This window comes from Pleurodeles waltl, chromosome 3_1 (assembly GCF_031143425.1).
Source record: "Pleurodeles waltl isolate 20211129_DDA chromosome 3_1, aPleWal1.hap1.20221129, whole genome shotgun sequence".
NCBI classification, from domain to species: domain Eukaryota; kingdom Metazoa; phylum Chordata; class Amphibia; order Caudata; family Salamandridae; genus Pleurodeles; species Pleurodeles waltl.
In genome coordinates, this window is record NC_090440.1 from 203,512,431 (window position 1) to 203,534,863 (window position 22,433).

Consider the following 22,433-nt stretch of genomic DNA (forward strand, 5'->3'; position numbering starts at 1 on the left):
GTGCCACAAACCCCAGTGGCTTCCCATCCCTCAATTTGGTAGGAAAAAAGCTCATTAATTGGAATGAAGAGGGACGATCATATCCCTGGGCTCTGGTGCCATTGCACCTGCTGTACTATTGCCAGCTACACCCCTATGTAAGTCTAATATTTAGATATTTTATTTCATTGCCTTTTGTATTGCAAGCACAATCCCAATAACCAGGGTAAGGGAACACTTAACAAGCATTTGCAATGAAATGGGTCTCGCATTTGCTTGAGTTAGAGCTACTAGAGTTGTAAATTCCTAACTGGACTTTTCTTGCCACATACATAGGAAAAATGAAAAGTAAAACAGTTGTCATAAGCGAGCCGATTTAAAGCACCAGGGCTGCCATGAGCGTGAACGCAAAGAAGACACACAAAAGGAAAAAGAAGTTTGTTCGCAGTCAACCGTATCGACAAATGTGCAATTATCCAGGAAACGGGGTCGGTCCCCAAGGCTGTAATCAAACCACCCCAAGGAGGGACAAACGTTATGCATTTACCAATGTCATCAAAGGATTTTTGAAAGGCAAGCCCACGAATGAGTGAAAGTGATGGGCGTGAGGTGGGCATGGTTTAAATCCCACATAGATACCAAGACGTCAGAAAAGCAGGGATTGCATACTGCTAGGCTCGACCTAAAACGGTTATGGTAGATGTTACAGAAATGACAGAATACAGAAGATTACTTAACAAGCTACAATATAAAGGGCATGCTTGAGGTCTACATTTTTATGACCCTAAGCACTGGTGAAGGGTATGGTTTGTTAGTGCTCTGCATTTTTAAGGAAGTGACACACAACCATGCACAAATACACACACTCACTTATGTATACAAATGCACACATTAACTGTCAAGGGTAACATTTTTTTTTCGTTATGCAAGCATAATTTCGCATAATTTCACGCATTTGTATTATACTTGTCATGAGGAAAAATGCCTGAAGCTATACCATTATGCCAGGTCATATAACTTTCTGTCTGGGAAAACATCCTATTGCAGGAGCACAGGGACAATGTGAACAAACAGAACGTAAGTGGCTTCTTTTTGCATGATGCGTTTTAGCTCTATTTTTTTTTAACAGAAAATGTGCTCTTGCGTCCAAAGTGAACGCAAAGATGCATTAAAAAATGCTCTAAATTCTGGGTTTGCAATGCACGTAATTTCATGTCATTTTCCTGAAATTTCACATAATTACGCAAAAGGCAATTGTACAAATTTTGCACACTCTTAATCCAGATACAAAGATAAATATCCACATTATAACTTGTGTGCTTGCACAAGGGCACAATATTTTCCAAATGTATAAAAATGTTCAGCCAAAGAGTAAAGTGAAAACACATTGTCAAAACACACACACAAACCAAGGATATACGGCATGTTGTAGGGCTGTCTAGTTAGTCACTTAGAATGTTGGTAGTGCTCCTCAATATTACCAGATATAGACCACACACACACAAAAACAGCCCCCTGTCAGATTACTCACCACCTGCAATTTTGTACATTTATCTTTAACTGTATGAGATGTGTGCCTCTTGTCCAAAATCATACTGCCACCCTCTCTTCCTGAAACACAGCCACATATCTCAGACCTCCATCCCCTAGCCCAGCACGAGCACTTGCCCATCCTGGCACCACCTCCTGAAGTCAATGTCTGCCCATTTGCCAAATGTCCTGACAGTCCAGTTTGCTGTGACCAAGGGCGGACTCACCGTACCAGGCATTTCTCTTGGAGGCTAGAAGGGTGGGGGGCATTTTTGTTACTGAGGGCCGGTTTTGTAGCAGTGCAGCAGTTTTAAAAGCACTATAGAGTTCCTTGTATATCCAACAGTTTTCAGGAAACAATAAAAGTGGCAAGATAATTTTGATTAAGATACCTGCTGGAGAGGATTTTGTCTAGTGACAGGTTTGACTCATCTAAGGTAGCGCAGAGGGTTATATGCCTGCTGCAAAGAACGTGTACTATCCAGATCCCAGAACAGTACTTTATGTGCATAACTCAGAGCCCCCTTTGTTACTGTGTTTGTCTCAGAGTCCCCTTTGTTACTGTGCAGAACATGAGTTACAATAATAACTTAGCACACTGAGCTATGAAATGCCATCAAAGAGCTGCATTCAAACTGCATGGTACAGGTTAGAAAGTTATGTTTTTCCTCAGTATTTGATCATTCTAATTTTGCTAAAAAAGGGTTTGTTTGGGTAGAAATAAATAGTTATTAGTAAAGTCAACCCTAACTGCTGTGCTACATTCTGAATTTATGCTTCTCCAGACCAAGCACTCTTACAAAATGCCTATCAGTATGGATGACATTTGAATCCTACACCTTGTAGTCACCTTTTCCAACATTTTCTATTCACTGATTTACACATGTATGGTTCATTGTATGTGTGTGTGTGTGTGTGTGTGTGTGTGAGAGAGAGACGTAAAGTGCTCCAACACCCTACACTGGTAAGAGAGACGCTATAAAATAAATGAAATAAATGTAAGACAGGGGCTATGGAGAGATGAGAGGCACTGTTAGAGGGTGGTAGTGAGGGAATAATTGAAGAACCCCCATAAAGAGTGCTGTATCCTGATGCTCTGTAAAGTCATCACATACTATTCTTTAAAAACGAATACGATTGAATATATAATGAAAAATGTGCTGTAGAATACACCATTTTTGCAATTTCTCCCAAATCTTCTTGGTGGGGGGAGAACCCCTCAACCCCAATTGTAGTGGTCAGCCTCACTTGCTATGCATCCTATGGGGGCTGGTATGACAGAATTTGTCAGGGCTGCTTTGGGTTCCCAATTCAGCCCTGGCTGTGACTTGTGCAGATCAGTGGCATAATGGTAGCTTAAGGGGCTCCCCTGCAAGGTATACTGAGAAGGCCCCTCAGTCACCCTGCTCCCCATTAGGTGGCGGCACCATAACTCTGTCATGGACTCTATGATATCAGGAGGACTTTCAACAGTACAGTTAGTGCCCATTTAAAAACAGATAGGTATTTGAGATCAACATGTTCTGCAGTCAGAGATACAGTATGGCACACTGAAAACAGATTTCAGTGTAACTGGTTTACACAATATAGGTTTAGGGTCTCATTGTATGTTTGTTTCACATCACAGAAACTAAAGGCAGCCATTAAGAAAATGATCTTTAGAGTGCACTTGAGCCCTAGAACATTTGGAGAAAATTTATGCCAAATGAGTTAGTAATCCCAAGGTTATGCAGACAGTACTGAAGTGGTACTCATAAAGTAGTCCAGAACTTCAAAGTCTACCTTAGTACCAGAAACATAATTTCCTTGCAGCCTCAAATAATGTATGTACCAATCAGAAACACTGGTTGCACAGAAGAAAAATATCTGTGCCACAATAGAAGAAGTGGTTGATACTGCGTGTGCCTTTTTAGTTGTTTCTCAGTTATTAGCTAATCAAAATATATTTAGGTCTGAAAATGAAATAGCAGCAGAGTGATGATATTAAATTATCTGGTGTTATTTTCTGGAAGGCAGAATGATCTATAAGGTTGTTGCTATCTTTGTCACAATACTTTCAGTATACACGAGTGCTACTCAAGTATCCAGGGATGTTCAGATTAACATAATGTTCAATGTGCCAAACAGCCTGTCAAGGTGCTCCAGGGCTGAGAAATTGATGTGTGAACAGTGCTACTTAAATATGCTTGAGATACGTATTATGTGCTCTTAAGGGCATCATGACTAGTGATTGCTATCAAACACACTTGTAGTACAGACCTTACAAGGTCCAGCATTACCTTTATCTATAGGGTTACATATAGAAGCATGAAGCTGATTTGCACAATGCACAATATATCATATATTGCATGGGGGCTTCCACGTTTCCACAATGTGCATCATGCACTTGACCTGGTTTAATGCAAAGAAAGAAAGGAAGGTCATAGAATGGCTTATAGCCACAGACAGCACCGGCATACAAGGTCGGTCTAAACTATATTATTTGCATTTCACAGTGAGTTGATTGTACAATTTAAAAATACACACAACATATTTCCTTAGAGAGGTGAGGCAATCGCCATGCCTATACTTAGTGTACTTTTTTTCCCTAAGGTTCTGGCAAGTGCGTTCAAAGTTAGACTGAGCCCAGTTTTTTGTTTCTAATCGGCATAGTGGATTCAACCTCAGTCTTGTCCGCATGAAAGAAATACACTTGCACAAAGAAGCAATCTCTGGTGAAGTGCTGAGATGCTCGGAAGAGAAAGAGATATATATACCTAAAACATACCATTGTGCAACAATGCTGCCTCTGTGCGAAGTGACTTTTCACAGCATTAATGTGTTGTGTAAGAATCTCTGTTGCTCTCATTTCTTTAATCCATCCTACCCAGCGTTCCTCTCATGTCTATCATTTCCTATTATTGTTTCACCATTTCACTTGTCATTCCATCTCTCATTCATCCACAATCTATACCACCCGCTTTCAGGCTACGTCCGCTGCAGTCTTTCTCTCGCCTTTACTGCTGAATTCTTGCCACCTTTTTCAGATTTCATCTCACCTCCACCTCTTCTTTTATCATAGTTTTGTGTAGCTTTACCAGTTTCACTTCCCTTTTGCTCTCCCACATTTTGTTTTCACCTTATGTCATGTTTCATATATTTCTGCCTGTTTTATGGTCAATTTCAAGAGTACTACTCTTGCAGTCCCTGAACCCTGATGCTACCGGTTTTACTCTCTCCTTTGTCTCTTCTGTTTTACTCTATGCTATTACCTCTTTCATTTGCTTTCATATATCTTTTACCACCAATTTTACCACTTTTGTTTCTTTTCATCCCTCTCTCCCACTTCTGTATCTCCCAGGTTCCTATTCACCTCTAATTCTTCTATTTTCACTCCTTTCCCTATAATCTGAACATCTGGAACTCTGTCAGTGATGTCCCTTGCAGTCTTTAAAAAACATCTGCACCTTTGACGTGAACTATGTTAACGCGGAGAAACCCTAGCTTTATTTTTAGTCACCTAGGACTGAATAGTGGATTTCACACACTAGGTCGATGAACCGAACCAAATCTGTTTTGAGAAAATGTCATTCGGAATACGTCATTAACATCACATATAACACATGATAATCAATTCAATCTCAAGAACCACACCAGTTTATTAGGAAGTTTATAATTTATTTCCCTATATTAACAACGCTAAGGTCACAAAAATAATTCTCAAACACAAATGATACATATAGAGAAACAATAAAGGCTGATTTGAACGTCGTATATATCTGAGTTTAATCAACGCAAAAAGACAAATTATCTCAATGGTTATAACACAGAACCATAACAATAGAAACTGAATACATCTGATCATGATATGACAAGAAAATATCAAAAACTATTTATGAGCATGTGAGTACGCCTCACTAACCACTAATTAGCATTGACATGTAGGGCTTCATGTAAACGTTTTAGTAACACAAATTTAGAAAACATCTAGCTATGGTGCTATCAAAAGTAAGCAGCAGTAAATGAGTAATTGCATCTGGTACCTGAAAAACAAAAGACAAATAACAACTAATTCATTACCAAATCACTACAGTAATCAACTACAAAGTTTTCTTCGCCAGTGGGACATCAACCTCAGGCACCAACATCAGGATAGGAACAGAAATAAGGACAGGGGTATTGGTTTAGAATTTGCACTACTATATACACTAAACCATTTAAGTATAGGTTCTTCATAAAGCAATAGAATATCTAGGACTCAGGATAATCAAAAAATCCAAAGAAGAATGACCCACAAACAATGGTGACTAAACATTAAATTAAACTTGTTAAATTAAAATGATTGGATAAAGCATAAGATGAGAAAGCTATGACCAATCAGAACATTAACAGATATCAAAATTATACAATTAGTTTACTCCAAGCTCTTCTATTTGCTGTGATTCCATTGACGAAAAGTAAACTGATTCATTTGTATCCTAGTCTTCCTCTTCTTCTGCAACATCTGTGGATCCTTTGTTTCCACTCCACCGAAATACAAAGTCACAGGAAGAACGATTACAAAATATGTTACTTCACCATTTCTTTACCCTCGAGGCAGGCATACAAGTTAGAAACATATCTTCAAACAATGAAGTCATTTAAACTACAGAACACACTAGAAACATTTTATGCAGCTCGCATTGTACAATGACCTTGCATCTGCTTCTACTTCAGTCCAGCAGAGGCCACTAAATGCACATCTATTTCTACCATTTGTTTTATTTAAGAAACACACACTCTTGTAAAGACAGAATAATTCCATCAGCTTAATTTAGCATCAACAAAATATAGGCCTTACATAAGATGGTGGCCATTTAATTAGTCACAGTTTTCATAAACATATTATTATTGTAGGAAGCTGGCTCTGTAAATACTATATCAAAATGAGATATAGTGTGCACAGAGTCCAGGGGTCCCCAGAGGCATGACAGAGGCAATACTAATGCTCTATTTGTGGTAGTGTGGTCGAGCAGTTAGGCTTATCAGGGTAGTGTTAACCATTTGTTGTACACACACAAGAAGAAACACACACTCAATGACTTCACTCCAGACCAATAGGATTTTATATAGAAAAATATATTTTTGTTACTTTATTACTAGAACCACAAGACTCAGTTCAGAAGTAAATACTGTTGCAGGGAAGTATTTAGCATAGACATCAATGTAACTTTGTTTCACTTTAGTCAAGTAAACCTTTTTTTAAGAAAACTGAGAATATCTATTTTAAAAGCGGACACTGTGCATTTTCACAACAGTTACTGGGGGAAGAAAATAAAGTTCAGTTTTAGAGGTCAGTACATAACTTACAATTCCAGTCTCCAGGTTATATAGGTAGTCCATCGTTGGGGTTTCAAGTCAACCCCAAACACCCACCTCTAGCAACACGGGGCCGGCAGGGTGCAGAGGTCAAAGTTGAGCAATTTTAACGTGGGCTCCTAAGGAGCCAGGGGGTACTCGGAATTCGGTCTGCCAGCAGGTAAGTACCCGCGGCTCAGAGGGCAGACCAGGGAGGATTAGAGGAGCACTAAAGGGCCCCCAAGTAGGCACCAATCCCACACCCTCAGCAGCACTGGGACGGCGGGGTGCAGGGTGCAAACAGGGCGTCGGGCTTCCAATGAAACTCTATGAGGGGACCCTGGGGTCACTCAGGCGCTGCAAGCGAGGTCCACACCACCTGTCGGACAGGGAAGAGGGTCACCTGTTGATCGTTGCTGCACTGGGTGTCAGTTTCTCCAAGGCCTGAGGGCTGTGGGTGCAGTGGGTCCTTGGGTGCCGGTTATCTTCATCCAGGTCAGTCAAGATTCCCTCTGCAGGCGTCGTCGTGGAGGGGTGGAGAGGTCAACCCAGGGTGGGCACTTGGTCACCGTCGCCTGTGGGGTCCTCTCTGGTCAGTTGGCCTACCTGGACTCGGGTCGTGGGCGATGGGTGCAGAGTGGTTAGGACTCCCAGTTCTGGAGTGAGGTGGGAGTCCTTCAGAAGAGGTTTCTTCTTCTGTTCTTCTTTGGACAGGGCCGTTGTCCATGAGAGTTCTTCACCCTCTGTGATGCGGGCAGAGGTTGATGGACCTGCAGGATGCGTCGCCTTTCTTCTGTAGGTTCTTTGAACCAGGAGACAGGCCAGTAGGGCTGGGGCCAAGTCAGTTGTGGTCTCCCTTCCTTCTCTGCTGGGGTTTCAGCTAAGCAGTCCTTCTTTTTCTTGTGAGGTCGTCAGGAATCTGACTAGCTTGGTTCAGGGAGGCCCTTAAATACAAGATTCAGGGGCATTTGTAGGGTTAGTGGGCAGTAGCCAATGGCTACTGTCCCTGAGGGGGGCTTTACCCTCTTGGTGCCGACTCCCTTTGGGGAGGGGGGGCACATTCCTATCCCTATTGGCCCTGATCCTCCAAACCAAGATAGAGGCTTCTGCAAGGAGGGGGGTCACCTCAGCTTTCGACACCTTAGGGGTGGTTCTGACTGTGGTAGTGACTCCTCCTTGTTTTTCCTAATCATCCATCTGGACTTGCTGCCAAAAGTCCGGCTTTGTCTGGGGGCCAGGCATCTCCACTAGCTGGACTGCCCTGGGGCATTGTAACATGAAGCCTGAGCCTTTGAGGCTCACTTCTAGGTGTTACAGTTCCTGCAGGGGAGGTGTGAAGCACCTCCACCCAGTGCAGGCTTTGTTTCTAGCCTCAGAGAGCACAAAAACTCTCACCCCAGGGGGTCAGAAACTCGTCTGCTAGTGGCAGGCTGGCACAGGCCAGAGGATTGAGTCAAATACAGGGGGCATCTAAGATGCCCTGTGTGTGCATTTGTCAATAAATCCAACACTGGCATCAGTGTGGGTTTATTATTCTGAGAAGTTTGATACCAAACTTCCCACTATTCAGTGTAGCCATTATGGAACTGTGGAGTTCGTTTTGACAGACTCCCAGACCATAAACTTAATATGGCCACACTGTACTTACAATGTCTAAGAATGGACTTAGACACTGTAGAGACATATTGCTCATGAAGCTATGCCCTCACCTGTGGTATAGTGCACCCTGCCTTAGGGCTTTAAGGCCTGCTAGAGGGGCGACTTACCTATGCCACAGGCAGTGTTTTGTGTGCATGGCACCCTGAGGGGGTTGCCATGTCGACTTTGCCTTTTTCTCCCCTCCAACACACACAATCTGCAATGGCAGCGTGCATGTGTTAGGTGAGGGGTCCCTTAGGGTGGCACAGCACATGCTGCAGCCCTTAGGGACGGTCCCTGGTCATAGGGCCCTTGGTACCACTGGTACCTTTTACAAGGGACTTATCTGTGTGCCAGGGGTGTGCCAATTGTGGAAACAATGGTGCATTTTTAGTGAAAGAACACTGGTGCTGGGGCCTGGTTAGCAGGGTCCCAGCACACTCACAGTCAAGTTAGCATCAATATCAGGCAAAAAGTCTGTTGGGGGGTAACTGCAATAAGGGCCATTTTCCTACAATTATTATCTAATTAATTCACACATTAATCTGTAGTTATAATTACGTAAAAACTCAATACTTTATCAAGAAAATCTCTGCTCTTACACCTACATCCATTTAGCTTACTTCTGCCCTCCATTTATACATTTCTCATTTGTTCGCCATCATTGTTCTGTGTCAGTCAAACCTCCATCAACACAAATCTAATCTTCTCACCTCGTTTCTATATGCTGCTTTCACATTTCCCAACCTAATCCCACCTCTATTGCTCATATTATATGAGAGTTGTCTTGACTGGGTCCTCTAACCTCCACCTTACTTCTTTATGTTTCAGTTTTTGTCATTCTCTATCAGCGAATAGTTTAATATATCCTATTTGACTTTTCCTGTATAGTAACTATTTTCCCTTCTACTGAGTCATGCTCTTCATTCACTCATGTCTCTTTGTCAAAGCTTCACACCGGCACCACCATTCTGTCATATATCTTTCCAATTCAGTATCTTCATTCATCTTGTTATGCCATTGATCGCCTTTCTTATTGCCCTGTATGTACTTTACACTGAATAGCTGTCATCTACTTCCTCTTTCAAGCTCTTTCTTGCCATTAACCATTTTCATTTCTTACAGTCCCATTTTTTTGTTCCACCATACACTTTTTCTTCTTTAAGTTCCACTTCTCCTTTATATTCCCTCCTTTTTATTTTTTCTCTTCTTTTTTTTGCCTGCTACTTCACTTTTGCTCATATTTTTCTCCTTTCTTTTCATCTCATATTTGTTTTTTATGTTCGCTTTATTGCTCACCTCCCTCTACTCCGCCAGGCCAATCCCAAGCCCTGCTGCGAAAGGAGGAGGGTTGCGCGTGGGGCTAGCTACACCACCAAATAAAAAATCCTAGCCACAGAAATATCAAACAGAAGACATCCCGGCCTTAGAGACAGAGGACTCTCCTTCAAGTAGAGCCAAGACACCTTGTGGGAAAAGCCAGAGATACCTGGAAGTCAAAAAGATGATCCACCTGCTTCCAACCATCACCATCAGGATATGGAATATCAGGACCATGTATAAGACAGGCAGGAAAGTCCAAGTCGCAGTGGAGATGACAAAGTACCCTTGTGCCCTACTTAGCATCAGTGACACCAGATGGACACAGTCTGGACAGAAAAGACCGGCTTCATGAAGAATGCAGCAGTATTCTGGACACAACAAAGAGAACACCCCTCATGCTCAGGTAGTAGTACTGATGCCAACACCAGCAACTAACACAGCTTTGATTGAATGGGAAGCCCATGGTACCCAGATTCATCACAGCGACCTTCCATACAAAGAAAAAGAGGATCAACATGAATGTTATCTAGTGCTATTCACCTACAAACGACAGCAAGGAAGTGAAAAAAGAACAGTTTTAACAGACTTCAGTCCATCCTGGAGAAATGTCTTGAGGGAGATAGCAGTATACTGATAGGACACCTCAATGCCAAGAGTGAACGCCACAACACTGCGTACAAAGAAGTCATGGGCAACTAAGGCCTTGATGACATGAATGAGAATGCTGAAAGGCTTGCAGATCTCTGTGCCCTGAACAATCTGGTGATAGAGAGGTAATGTACTCCCATACAAGAGAATACAAAAGGCAACATAGGTGTCACCAGACCATCCATTACAGCATCAGATCAACCATGTCTGTATTGCAAAGAAGTTCCGGAGGTCCCTGCAGGATGTGAGAGTGATAAAAGGAGTTGACATGGTGTCAGACCAGCATCTTGTGGCCAGGCTAAACCAATCCCAGTGATATAGCATCACCCTCCTCAAAGATGCACCAAAATGGAGTGAAGTCAAGTCCTGCAAGAAATTGAGGTCGACAGAAACCTAGTAGGAAGCCAGTGGGAGAAGATCAAAGAAACAGTGACATCAACCTGCCAGGAGGTGCTGGGTCTCAAGAAGCACCAGCATAAAGAAAGGATCTCCACTGAGACTCTCTGTAAAATCGAAGTGAGAAAGGAAAGCTGCAGTCAACACCACCCAAACAAAAGCAGAAAAAGTGAAAGCTCAAGGTGAATGCACCAAAACCAACAAGGAAGCACAGAGAAGCTTAAGAGCAAAAAAGCAAAGATTCATCAATGTCCTTGGCCCAAAAGCTCACGAAGAAGCAAGTCATGGAAACTTGAAAGAAATCTATGGCATAACAAGGAAACTCTCTGGCAGATGCAGCAAACCAGAAAGACCTGTTAAAGACAATGCTTGGAAGACAATAATTTGCAACAAAGGCCAACAATAAAGGTGGGTGGAACACTTTGAAGAATTGCTGAACCAGCCCATACCGAAGTCTCCACCTGGCATGCAGCCAGCTGACAAGGACTTGCCAGTCGACTGCAGCAGACCAACCAAGGAAGAAATACAGAAAGTCCTCATACATCTGAGAAATGGGAAGACAGCAGAACTTGACAACATTCCTTCAGAGGCACTAAAGTCAGACATTAAAACATCCACTGAAGGCAGACATTAAAACATCAGTAGACAGGCTCTACCCCATGTTTGGAAGAATCTGGGAAGAGGAAAGGGTGCCATCAGACTGGAAGGAGGGGAATCTGAGCAGGATCGCCTAGAAAAGTGACCTGAGTAATAGCACAAACTACAGGGGGATAATTATTTTATCAACCCCGCACAAAGTGTTCAAAAGGGTCATCCTGAACAGAGTGGAGAAACAAGTTGATGCTCAGTTGTGAGACCAGCAAGTTGGCTTCCGCAAAGACCAGTTTGCAATTTTGTACATCATCATTGAGCAGTCGATGAAATGGAACTCCCCCCTCTATGTCAACTTCATCGACTATGAGAAGGCATTCAACAGCGTGGACAGAGAGACCCTTTGGAAACTCCTCTGCCACTACACTGTGGCAAAAAAACTCATAACAATTATCAGGAACTCTTACGAGAGAATGATCTGCAAGATAGTCCATGGAGAACAACTCACAGAAGCCTTCGAAGTGAGGACTGCAGTCTGCCAGGGATTCTTTTCTCTCGCCCTGTCTCTTCCTGATGGCCATAAACTGGATAATGAAGACACCTTCAGCAAGGAGAGGAAATGGGATCTAGTGGACACCTTGGATGCAGCTCCATGACCTGGACTTTGCTGACGACCTGGCCCTACTTTCCCATACCCATCTGCCAATGCAAGAGAAGACTGACAAAGTGGCAGCCACATCAGTACAAGTTGGCCTCAACATCCACAGCGTGAAAAGGCTAAAGGCTAACATGGCCAGCACAACTGCAGTCACTTTTGCAGGTGATACACAAGAAGAGGTTGATGCCTTCACATACTTTTGGCAGTGTCATAGACAAGTAGGGTGGCACAGATGATGATGTCATGGCAAGAATCGCAAAAGCAAGTGCTGCCTTCATTTAGCTTAAGATGATCTGGAGCTCCAAAGACCTAACACTGCAAACCAAGATCAGGTTTTTTAACACCAACGTAAAATCACTTGTTCTGTATGTAGCAGAAACTTAGAGGACAACAGAGACCACCACTGCCAAAGTCCTGACCTTCATCAATGCCTGTCTGAGGAAAATCCTCCAAGTCCAGAGGCCAAACACCTACAGCTACAACGACCTATGGCAGCAGGCTTTCCAACTTCCAGCTCACGAAGAAATGTTGAAAGACTTTGGGGCTGGATTGGTCACACCATCCACAAGCACACATCACTCACCACCAGGAGAACCCTCACCTGGAACCCTCAAGGGAAAAGGAAAAGAAGAAGGCCAAGAAACACTTGGCATCAAGGCCTCGAAGCTGACTGCAAGAAGATGATTTACACCTGGAGTCAGATTGAAAGGACAGAGATGAGTGGAGAGTCCTGGTTGATGGCCTATACCCATGGTGGGGTAGTAGGTATAAGTAAATAGGTATATATGTCCCCCTCTCTTTTGTTTCTTCTCTCTTCTTTATTTATCTTTCATTGTTACCATGTGCCGTCCACATTGCCCTTTCGATAGATAAATAATAATGGCCTCTGCAAACAGTTTTTCCTCTGAAGTACCTCCCACATACATGGTAGGAGAAGCTTCATGGGGCAAAGTGACATACGTGCTTCTCATTAGGGGTTTAGCAGTCATACAGGCAGCAATGGTTTGGTACAGAAGTGTTTTTGGTGGCCAGTGATTAGCGATGGAGGTGAGGAAAACAATAAGGGATTGAGGGGGAAAAGGTGTAGGAAGAAGGTGGGTGGTAAATTGGGTTGTGAATGTGGCGGGGAAGAGAAGTGGGTGTGTGGATAAACACAGACATAGGAGTAGTGGTGATGGGGCAGATTGGTAGTTGATGAGGTGGGGCCTGGTGGGAAGTGAATGAGTTGAGGGAAGAGATGTGGGGCAGATGCTGACCACTCTTCCAATCCCTGTCACATTACCACCCAATCACAATCCTGACTCGTGTCACACACATCAACCCTGTCACTGTGCAGACACGACCCCATCAATTTCACACTTCCAGTAACTCTCATTCTCCCTACCCCACTCACACTCCCAATTATTTGCTGCCCCTAACACCTTCCCATCCCTATCTCCTTTTTAACCATTGTCACATCCCTAACACTGTCACCTTCCCCATCTCTCTCCCTTCCCCAACCCGCTCACCCTTGTCACACTCTAAGTCCCTCTCACTTTACCAATCCTGTCACAGTCCTAATCCCTAAATACTCCAAAACGTTTTCACAACCACATTTGTAGCACTCTCCTTCCCATCATCATCTTTATTGCACCTCCTCCTAATGACTAACTGCCATTCCATGTCAGCAACCTTATCGCTGTTGATATCATTATCTCTATCACCTTCCCCTCCCCAGTCACTCTTGCTGTCAATGGTACATTTCCCATCGCGGTCAACCTGGCCATGTAGTCCTCAGTGGCGGCTGGCAGCTTTAGGAGTGAGGGGGGCGGGCGGGAAGCACACACACACTCATTCTTTCATACACACATGCAGGCACATCCATTAACAACACTGATAACATTCAAACATGCACGCACGCACCAAACATTCATTTTAAAAGATCATACACACACACTCATTCTCTCACACACACACACACACGCACGCACATCCATTAACAACACTCATAACATTCAAACATGCATGCACACACCAAACATTAATTTAAAAAGATCACACACAGACTCATTCTTTCACACACACATGCACGCACATCCATTAACAACACTCATAACATTCAAACATGCACCCACCAAACATTAATTTTAAAAGATCGATCTTACACACACAAACACACACACTTACCTTCAGCCTCGGAGGTCCCAGGAGGGTTGGGACTCCTGCCTTCCCTCATTGGTGTACAATGAGGGAAGGCAGCAGTCCCAGCCTTGTCACAGAGTGGGATGGGGTCAGTGAGACTGCTGACCCCAACCCGCTCTGTGACGAGGTGTCACTGATTGGCACTCGCCCTGGGTGCTTCAGGGCTTAAACCTGAAGCACCCAGGTCGAAGTCAATAGATGACGCTTTCCTTGTCACCCAGGGGAGGGCCTCGAGGCACCTTTGCTGAGTCGAGGAGGTCACGCCCATAGGAGCTGTGACCTCCTCAGCGCAGCAAAGTTCAGCTCAGGAGTCTGCGCAAATCGCGAATGTCTGCTCCTGGCTGCCTGACCTGAACATGAAGAGTGTCTGTCAGGCTGACCTTTGTTTAGCCTGACAGACACACTTCATGAGGGGCAAAAGGTGGGGGGGGTGTGACCCCTCCGCCCTAAAGGACGGGCCGCGCCTGGTAGTCACCCTCTTAGTCCATGTTACCCTCCCAGTCCCTGTTATGCTACCAGTCCATGTGTACAACTCCCCGTCTTCCATATTTTGAAAGTTCAACAGCGATAACTGACCAAAACGCCCTTAAAGGAATTTTGCCCACTCTGGCACAAAAACCTGCTTGCAACTATATCCAAACCAGGTATGCAAACCTTTTGGTAATATGTGGTCCTTTGTCAACGGGCTTTAGCTTCACTGTCTAATTTAATCATGCAGAGTCAGGAGGTAATTGAAAAAAACACAACTGTGCTGCACATTGATGTCACAAATCATGACGCCATGGGCTCTCCTTAAATAGCAAAAACCTGAGCAGATGGAGTTAGAGCTGTGCCCTGAGCACCAGAATATGTGTTCTGTGCAGATGTGAGGTGTATTACATTAAAGAGTTTCTTATAGATCCACCCACGTTCACCATATTTTGAGTAATGCTTTTAAAACAATCACCAGCACCTGATGTGGGTTGGATTGCCACCTTCGCCTAAGCAGGAGAACAATGCACACAATGTCTGCATGTTGTAGGTGCACAATAACCTAATTTCAGTATAGTGCTGCAAATGCAAAAAACTGCATGTTTTGTTTTTCAATGGGAAATTCATCTCTGCATGGATGTTCCATATTTTATTACATAGCGCTAATAACAAATCACTCAAAAGTACCCCGTGCCAAAATTTACAATAAAGGCATGCAAGAAATTGAAATAGTGTTTGGGTAGTTTATTTTGAAGCAGATGCGCTTTGTGTGAAGACCAAGAAAGAGTTTTACACTTGAGTAAGAAACTTAAAAGACTGACGCACCTACTTAGAGTTTGGCAGACAGGTACTCCATCACAAATGTAGCAGGGTGCTCTGTCTTTCAAATACTCGGCCCGCCCTTCTCATTTAGGAATGGGCTGATCATAAGCTTTCCATCGAAGGACGCCCTTTTGGCTAATTCAACAGAAATCTTTCTCCGACGGCCTGAAGGATTTCGGCATTACACTGCTCACCCTAACTAAAGAGAATAGTGCAGTACTTTTTACGTCTGTCCATCACCACCATGAGAAAACCTGGTGGTGGCGGAGAGAAAAAAAAAAGTGATTCTCGCACCTTGGTAGAAAACTCGCACAGTGTGTGGGGATCATTAGTCTTTTGATTTTCAGAAGCAAATTGCCACCTTTCAAGGTGCAAAATGTTTGGTGGATAGGTGTTAAAACTGACGACAGTCATCCACCAAATTAATTGTACCTTGAAGGGAACATCCATATGCTTGCTGAGGTGTCATGCGAGCTCCCTTGCTAAGGTTAGGGCTTCAAAAACTGCTGAGGTGTAAGGGGAAATGTGCCATCTGACTGCAGACAGCATTTGCTGGGCTGACAATCGCACAGCCCTGAGGTTTGTAAGATCATCAGTCCAGCAAAGCTATTACATCCTGGGCTAATCTACGTCTCCTAATGACGTGTTCGAAAAGTTAGCTCAGGGTGCTTGAGCCTCTAGCCCTGCAGTGCCAGGGACTTCAGTTCAATCAAGGACTAGAAAGCCATATGACTACATTTTCACACCTCGTCACAGGACAGGGTGGAATCCCTGACCCCACCCTGTGATGAGTTGTGAAAGGGTGCAATAAAGACAGCAGGCATGATGTAGCGCTTTAAAGTCTGTGCACTGTACCATCACAAGTTGTGCAGGCATGTCAAATGGGGGGGGGGTCACAACTGCAACTCCTGCTTCTGTTGGCCATTGCCCAATGCAGGGAGTGGCTTTAAAGGAACATATGCCGCTTGCGCCAGAGGTTTTCCTTTTAGGAAGGGGAAGAGTGTCTCCAGCAGCCTGCGCATGTTTTTTTCTTGTCAAATGGCGGTCAGCACATCTGGCATACTGACCTCATTTCACTGAAAGCTAAACTAAAAAGGACTGATCAGCTAATTTCACTTTTGCTGCATCGATGCTCCGGAGCATATCTTGCCCCCCACTCCAAGCACTGATTTTCATGAACGAGGTATGGCTGGTATACCCTTGGGAAACCCTTTCCAATTATATCGCTCGCTAGTGGATCCCTGCTTGAGGACTGCCAGGAGAGAGTGATCCCACAGCAAGCAGAGATCCAGCCATAGGCACCAGGGAGTTGGTTTTGAGGAGGGGAGCAGCCCACTGCCAATGGACTAGTGTTACTCTCTCTCTCGGCCAAAAAATTACTTCTGACTCAATAGGGGGCAAATAGAAGATATTTACCTCCAGTATGCCCCCAACCCCCAGAGAGGGGGGCAGAAGGCTCACTAGACACCAGGGGTTACTTTTCTGAGGGCCCCTGGGAACATGGGCTAGTTCTCCCCATCTCTTTAGTAACAGAAGTCTATCTGTACCCCGCCCTCCCACCAAAGATAGGCATGCTTTAACTCCAGTCTGCCTGTCACGTACTCCCATTGATCCTGGCTTGAGCTGTTGTTGTTTTGGACACTTATCCCAGCCACACAAGTAATGTCATGTTTTTATGAGGACAAGTGGGGAAATGCTGGGTGGTAGGAATTGGGTGGATCCCTGTTGATACTGGAAGTTTACAACACAGAAGTGAAAAACAAAATGCAGGGTTTTAGGAAAAGTTAGATGTTTGCAAGGCATTGTGAGTAAGGAAACATAAGGCAATCCTCACAAGGCAAACCACCCTGGACTCCCCCTAATATCTATTTTTCAGAAATGTCTGAGTTTGGTAGGTTTCTTGGGTTGACAGAGAGCTCAGTCCCAAGTACTGCAGCTCCCCCAATGCCAAATCAGGTCATGTTTTTAACAGGAAATGTTGATTTCTCCACATTGTGTTTTAAGCTCTTTCATGTTGAGAGCACTTGTCCCACCCTTACAAGGAAGGTACAGTTTTTATCAGGAGACTTGGTGGGTACGCTGGATAGTAGAAAATTTGTGACTTTCCGTCACAGAACTGTGAGGAAAATGAATATTTTTGATAAAGTTTGAGGTTTTTAAAGGCCTCTGGGCATGGCCGGCTCTAGCGCTTGTGGCGTCCAGTGTGACCACTTTTTTTTCCTCCATGGGCTCCCTCATTACCACCTTCCAATAGCGTCTCTCGTCTCCCCATAACCCCTCTCTCACATGCATTTCATATGTTTTATACCACTACTCATACATTGGTATGAATAGCACTATAAAACATATGAAATTCATATGGGTGTCAGAGCACTTTACATCACACTCACATTACACAGAGACAGTGAATCAGTCTACAGGGAATGTTAGAGAAGACAATTAAGATTACAAGGTGTAGGAGTCACATGACATTCATACTAGAAGGCAAACTCTGGATTTAAATCATACCACAGTGGTTAGAGGTGGCATTACTAATATAAATAAATGTATTTCTACTTAAACTTACCCTTTTTTTAGCAACATTAGGATAATGAAAGACTGGGGAAAAACATAAGGTTCTAACCCTATTTTTTGTAGGTTGCATGCAGCTTTTTGATGACAGCTCATAAGTCACTGTGGTATATTAGGATTGTAACTTATGAACTGCAAGTGACAAAAAGATCTGTGCAACAAAAGCAGTAACCCACTGTGCTTTACACATAAAATACAGTTATGTGATCTACATGGTATATAGTCTTTACAGCAGGCATATTGACCCTCTGAGCTACTTTATGATGAGTCAAAGCTACCACTAGACAAATCTATATCTCTCTCCAACAGGAACATAATTCACCAGAGTTAGCTTGGCAATTGTATTGTTCCCTGAAAACTGTCCGACACACAAGGATCTCTGCAGCCTAGTGTTTGTAAACCCAAGTTGTTTCTAAACACACCACTGGTCCTAATCTCAGTATCTGAAGTACATTTTAGAAATGCATATTTTCTTTCATACCAATGTTCCTCTCCTTATATTTTACCATATGAATTTCCCTATACTCTGTACACTATTAAAAACCATTGTAGGGGCAGGTACGTTGTTGGCTCTAGGTACCTCAGGTTCTTGGAGTACCAACAAACCCTACATATCCACGTGCCCAGAATGCTGCAGCAGACATAACTGTATATTGCTTTTGTAAATCGACCAGCATAGCTAGAAGTTACAGGATAATATGTTGTCGGAAATAGCTGCTTTTTCTTTTTCAGTATATTTTTATCTCAACATTTAGTTTCTTTGAGAAAGTATTACAGGATCTACAAATGTGACCCTTTGTGGAATTCAAAAATGTATCTACTTTTCAGAAATGTATAGCTTTCTGGGATCACCCATGAGTTTCACATCTGTTTCCACCACAAACTGGAAGTAGGCTGAGAGCACAAAAATTAGAAAAATTGGCTACCTCTTAAAAAAATGCTAAAATTGTGGTAAAAAACATGTTGTTTTTTTTTATTCACCTCTATCTGTTTTTGAAAGCTCGGAAGATGGTGATTTTAGCTCAAGAAAACTTTAGCCGATCCCATTTTTAGAAGAAAAAAAACAGACACCCTGTTGCACAGCACTTCTTTCCAATTTTTCTCCATAAATCCAACATTTAGCTACATTTTGGCTAGTTCTTCGGTCACCTCCATGGGACTCCACAAAACATGGCCAACCTTAGATTCCCCATGATGTTGGGAAAAAAGACGCACATTTGGCATGGACATTTTATATGGAAAAAAAGTTACAGAGACATAATCGCAAAGTACTCCAAAAAATGACTATTCACTAGGGTGGAAAAGCCTTATCAGTTAAGTGGTTAACCAGCAGTCTGCTTCTATGCTCTGTACATCAAAAAGCAAAACTATGGACATTCTTTATCCACCACAACTGAAGAACTGAAGACTAGCTTCCATTGGCTGTAAGGCATACTTCAAGAATGCAATACATTATTCCCATTCCTTGGATGACAGAATGAAATGCCTCCGTTTGCTAAAGGATATATAGGTGTTGAAATGTTTTGAACTTCCAATTTAAAGGTGTAATGCCAATCATAATTTAGCACACTTGACTTTACTCGAAGGGATACATCACACAGTAATAATGGGGGCCACTATCACAGGCTGTGCTTTGAATGGACTTCAAAGCCTGCTGTGACAAAAAATACGTAATTCAAAAATAAAATTTAAGATACCTTCAAAGCGATGACACAATAATGCAGGCCACCTCAAGATATAGAGGGGTTCGGCTCATTCTACTTTTCGAGGCCCCATCCATAATTAGAATTTTACCAAATGACAAACATTATTAAGCAAAAGTTCATGCTGAATGAAAATAATTGCCTTTCAAATTCATAATTAATTCATTTTCACAAACGGCGATAATGTAGCATTTGTTTTAATAAAAGCCATTACAGAATACATATCTGTAACATTATTTTCACAGAGCTTGTGTGTGGCACTGTTGTATTGTGCTTATGTGTGTCATCCCATTTCCTCATTGGGACTCTTTGTTTGGATCTCTATCACTAGTAAAATCAAGCAGTGAAACTCATATGTAGGATTAAATATCAGAAAGTATTCTCTTTTCAGAATCACTAAAGAAATGTCCTTAAACAGCTGCCACATCTCTCAAGTGCTTATTGAAAGACACAAAGGCATTTCTACTTTTTAAAATGCTCTTACTGGGAACAGCGTTGACATCATGATATTAAACAAGCTATTCCAACCAGTTTAAGAGCCTGAGAGTATTGTTCTCAAGGGGGCCCTCTAACGTTTATTTACATTTCATTCAGTTCAATTTAATTTGCTTCATTTTGGTAGTGGGCATTTTGAAGGAATGTTTTATATGTTGACAAGGTGACACCACATTATAGGTCCTCCAGGATCTGGTCTGGGAAATGATTCCCTGCCTCACATTTTACACACTTGTAAACCACCCTTATTGTATAGCACTAATGTCACTGTTGTAAAGGAAGGGCAACTCAAGAACACAAACAGATGTAAACATTGTGCTATAGATCATCATATAGGTTTGGGTGTTACTTTTCCTTCCTTAGCCCAGGCCACAGGTGCAATTCTCCCCCTGCAGTTTTATTGCTGCACATCATGAGGCCCTAAATATGACAGTGCTAGATTGTGTATGTACACATCATTGTTTTCAAGAATAGTGGTTCAATTAGATGAATTTACCTATATCAGGACTACAGGTTCCAGCATGAAGTGATGGGCACACATGTATAAAGGATAGCAAACTGCCTGAAACAAGTCAGTAACAGTACTAAGATGTTGAGATCACCAGCTAGGATGTGCATGCTACTGAGAGGTGATCATGGAGAGGGGATGCCCTGTATTAGGCCCTACAACCTGTAACAGATCCCCACCTATGCAATAAAGAAAAGCACAACTTTTCGTTTAAAAATACCTGCATGTTGGGAGCAGGAACAAAGCAAGGTCAGCAGCCAACAGGCACCACTCAACATAAATTCATGTGATTCTATGGATGTCTTGGGCAGCATTAGACTCTTCTCTTAAGACTCATTTAAGCAGGGTAAAGACATAGGCCTGTGTGCTGACTGGCAAGCTAATAGCGCAAATTGATTGCCACTACTTAGCAATCTGACACAATCCTCCTCTGTTTCATGAAGCCTAGTGGTGTTCTTAAATGCTGCCTTGTATATCCCTGTTGTCACCCTGTCTTTTTCTAAGATAGATATTCATCAGCAGTGTGTCACTCCAATATGACTGTGATAACATACCCCAAATTACACACAGCTTGGATATTACAAGTCACATAGGAATATCATGACCTACTCTGGGAAGACCCAGTAGTTGTGTGCCTTTATATGGGCACAGTAGTCGGAGGTAACTTGCTGTGCACCAACAACTGCAATTAACAGATCCAATAGTATAATGCAATCAACTCTTCCCTAATGTAATCTTATGTATTGTATGGATCCCAAAAGAACAAAAGTCTGAGTGGAGCCGTCAGTAATCAAAATGGTGATTTTCAGCTTAGATGAAACAAATCTCTACAATGGATACATGTTATCCCTAGAACTTTCTTATCCATTCCTGATTATGTATTGGGGCAGGTTCTTTTTAGTTTTAATAGTTGGTGTTTCCATACTCACTCTCCCCATAGTCATGTGATACAAATATACCACATTGTGGTAGCCAATGTGTTGAATATGTATTTATCAAAGGCTAACATCCAGTGTAAACGTACACAGAAGCCTTTGGACAAGAGCACAACTGTGTTATTGTCAGTCTACACTGAAACTACTTGTAATCAGAATATTGCAATTAATGAGGAGTTCAATGATTATACGGGAGCACTCACCTCTAAGGTGGCTAGCAATATCTCCAGTATGTTCTTTGTCTCTTTACATAACATTCTGTTGTATGTGCAGCTAATACAGCGCAAACCAACTCCTAGCAGCTGAGGTAGCACTTGTGTTTTTTCGCAACTTAATGGTTCTGATTTCATCAACCTCTGAAGGATGTGTAGCTGATGTGCAGCTGAAGGTAGTCACTGGAATGTGAACCTATGACTGCAGGTGGCACACAGATTTCTGCTGCAGACTCCTAAACTCAGTGAGCTATATTGCCAACATGGGTTTATTGTCCAAATCCTTTCCATAATCCCTTTTGTCATGCAGACTGTGCCCCAAAACTCTGTGTGATGGCACTGAAAATCCCTTCTGTGATGACACCTGCATACAAGCAAACAGTGTTATACTCTTTCCTAGAATACTGGCCATCATGCCTTCCAATCCCTGATATCCACACCCACTAGTTTATATCT

The 22,433-nt window shown here is 42.8% G+C and overlaps 1 protein-coding gene and 1 pseudogene across 15 annotated transcripts in view; both read left to right on the forward strand.

Moving 5' to 3' along the window:
* Positions 1 to 22,433, forward strand: part of LINGO1 (leucine rich repeat and Ig domain containing 1) — a 3,157,620-nt gene that overhangs the window by 2,620,701 nt on the left and 514,486 nt on the right. The gene's annotated exons all lie outside the window — the stretch shown is intronic.
* Positions 10,498 to 22,433, forward strand: part of LOC138283393 (uncharacterized) — a 113,580-nt pseudogene continuing 101,644 nt past the window's right edge.